The sequence below is a fragment of the Rhinolophus ferrumequinum genome, chromosome 16 (assembly GCF_004115265.2).
Source record: "Rhinolophus ferrumequinum isolate MPI-CBG mRhiFer1 chromosome 16, mRhiFer1_v1.p, whole genome shotgun sequence".
Lineage (NCBI taxonomy): Eukaryota > Metazoa > Chordata > Mammalia > Chiroptera > Rhinolophidae > Rhinolophus > Rhinolophus ferrumequinum.
In genome coordinates this window covers 37,847,114-37,850,481 of record NC_046299.1, presented here as the reverse complement: position 1 = coordinate 37,850,481, position 3,368 = coordinate 37,847,114, and the positions used below count along the sequence as shown (strand labels likewise).

Below are 3,368 nucleotides of genomic sequence, written 5' to 3'. Positions count from 1 at the left end.
ATTCAGCAGTTTACACAGGCCTAAGACTGGGTAATTTCTATTGTGTTTCATGACCATGTTTCCTGCCATATGATAAGACTGAACAGGAAGAATAAATGGGCTAACAGCAACCCACAGAATTCCTTGTTTTGATTACATTGACTGTTCAGTTAATGGAAGAAACAATACATCTTTATTATACCAAAGATGTTCTCAAAGAAACAGGCTCAATAATATTTTACTTACAACATGTGCTCATCCACTTGAAATTTCAACCTTTGTTCCTTACAATTTCTTCACAAACTCTTTTTCCAGACTTTTGAAAAAGGATGAGATTGCTATTTTACCTCTGATCAGTCAATAACGACTGTTTAATTTTCGGATAGTTATTATATTGCCATTAACTTGTACCAGAGACACTTAATCCAGGAAAACTCTGCTTATTTCAGTCTTGAGGCCAAAAGTATATAATATAAATTGGTTTTATCTGCCAATAGCCAATGCATTTCTTCTTTGTTTTACTAACTTGAATAACTCAGCCAAATACTTAAAATATACTCAAATACATTTGTTTTTCTTAAACCTTCCAAATACTTTTTACCAAATAAAATTGTAATGATTAGGACTATATAGATGAGTATAGATGCAATTCATCATATATTACTGATATTTTATCATTAATAAATTGAATTGCCTCATATATACTTACAATATACCATCAGAACCATCATCAGGCAAAACTAAGATACAAGGAAATGTTTGTCATTTGAGAACATTTGACAGTTTGTTAATTTTGTACATCCTTTCTCCTAAATCCTTTTTACTGAGTCAAATTCTAAAAATATCTTTCTACAGAAATCCTACTGGAAAAAGGTACCGTTAATGTCTCATTTTCTCTGAAATAAGACTTTCTTATCTAGATTAATATACATTCTTTTTTTTTTCTCTTCCAATATGTTTGCTCAGAATATTATACTGTTAGTTTTTCTATTTCCCAAAGTTTCAGCTACTTTTCAGTTGATTTGTTCATATGAAGTTTAGAGGCTAAGGTGATAAGGACTACTTTTTTAGTATCTTAAGTCCTTTAAAGTGAAGCTTAATGTTATAGTATGTTGACTTCCTATTCTATAATTTTACTTGGGACCTCCTGTTCTACAATTTTACTTGGGACAGTTGAAGAGACTTTTAACCTTGAAACTGAAAACCAGAATGATCAAACCATGAACTTGTTGATGTAATGAATGCCCAATAAAATGGCAATCTTGATTATCATGGGCATCATGTCCATTCCTAACATAGGATAATGTTAGGAATATCCTATCATATATAATACATAATTAATTATCATGTGCCATTATGCTCTTTTTGCTGTGACAATTTCTAGACATTCCTTGTTTTTGATCACTTTGATAGTTTTGAGGAGTACCAGTCAGATATTTTGTAGATTGTCCTTCAATTGATAGATGTCTGAAATTTTCCCATGATTGAATGGGGTTGTGTGTTTTAGGGAGAAAGATAATAGAAATAAAGTGTTATTTTCATCATATCATATCAAATGTGTATACTATCAATATGACTTATCACTGTTGATATAAATCTTGATATCTGGCCCAGGTAGCGTTTGTCAAGCTTTCCTTCTATTAGTTACTACTTCCTTTTTTCCACACTGTACTCTTTGGAAGGAAGTACGTGTGGAAGCACAGTACATGCACAGTCCACACTCAAGAAGTGGGGAGTTACGGTCTGTCTACCTTTTGAGAGTAGAGTATCTACAGATGCGTGAATTATTTTGAAATGTTCTATACTGGAGATTTTTTTTTTTAGCCTTTTTGTAAATACCAATCCCGCCCCCCTTTTATGAGAACATTTAAGTTCTACTCTTAGCAAATTTCAATTATACAATACAGTGTTATCAACTATAGTCACCATGTTATACATTAGATCCTCAGACTTGATTCATCTTATAACTGAAAGTTTGTACTCTTTTACCAATCTCTCCCTATCTGTCCCGCCTACCCCCAACTCCTGACAACCAGTTTTCTACCCCGTTTCTATGAGTTCAACTTTTTGTTGTTGTTTCAATTCCCCACATAAACGATATTGTGAAGTATTTGTCTTTCTCTGGCTGGCTAATTTTACTTAACATAATGCCCTCTGGGTTTATCCTGTGTTGCAAAAGACAGGGTTTCCATTTTCTTAAAGGCTTGTTATATTCCATTGCATATGTACCACATTTTTTTTTATCCATTCATCTGTTAACAGACACGTCAGTTATTTCCATACCTCGCCTATTGTGAATAATGCTGCAGAGAACATGGGAGTACAGGTAAGTCTTTGAGATGATGGATTCGTTTCCTTTGGATATACACCCAGAAATGGGACTTCTAGGGCATATGGTAGTTTTATTTTTGATTTCATGAGGAACCTCCATGCAGTTTTCTATAGCTGTACTAGTTTATGTTTCCCCCCCCCCCCGAATAGAAAGGGATTTATTCACTTCTGCCACCAGGAGTACAAAACATAAAACAGAACCCCCCCCCCCCCCCCCCCCCACACACACACACACACACACACACGCCGCAGCTGTTTTCTGTGTGGATGCCCGTGAGGTCATCCAGGCAAGGCTGCCACGTCCACTCCAGGCCCTCAGGCTTCGAACCTGGCACAGCTGGCGCACACCACTTTCTCATGACTGTCACTGCAGTCCACAAGGGCGCATAGGGCACAGGCCACGGCTCCACAGCCACTGCAGGTGCGCACACACTGGCCGCACAGGGCACGTTCGCACTGGCCACACGCCGCTGGCCCATCCACGGCTCGCACGCACGAGGAGCAGGCTCTGGACGCCGCTCCGAATGCATCGGCTTCACAGGCCGGGGCTCGCCTCCTGGTCAACCGGCCGTCCGTCCGATCAGCATCTGTCCATGTGTGGCCCACGGAGCCTCTGTGGGGCCGGGCTTCGGGGACTTCGGCAGGTCAACGATGGCGCAGCCTTCCTCCCACATGTGGTCCATGTAGGCCTGGGCCCCGCTTAAAAGCAGCTGCCTGATCTTCTCGAAGATCTCCTGCGAGTAGGGCTCGGTGGCCTTGCCGCCGCCTAGCTCCTTCCAGCCCACTCGGACCTTGAGTTGTATCGGGGCCGAGTCCCCGAAGGGGCAGCCCCTCTTGGGCATCACCGTGGGCCTGGGGAGCTTAGCGTCCACCCTGCGCCTCGCAGGTGACGTCACAGCCCTAGTTTATGTTCTTACCAGTGGACAAGGAGTCCCTTTACTCCAAATCTTCACCAGCATTTGTTATTTCTTATGTTATTGATGATAGCCCTTCTAACAGATATGAAGTGCTATCTCATTATGGTAGGATATTTTTTCCCTCAGTTTATTTAGCTTTTC

General features: G+C 40.4%; 1 pseudogene; it reads right to left on the bottom strand.

Annotated features, from left to right (window-relative positions):
- Positions 1–2,625: 2,625 nt before the first annotated feature.
- On the bottom strand, positions 2,626–3,152 carry LOC117035857 (apoptosis regulatory protein Siva-like; annotated as a pseudogene).
- Between the last annotated feature and the right edge of the window lie 216 nt (positions 3,153–3,368).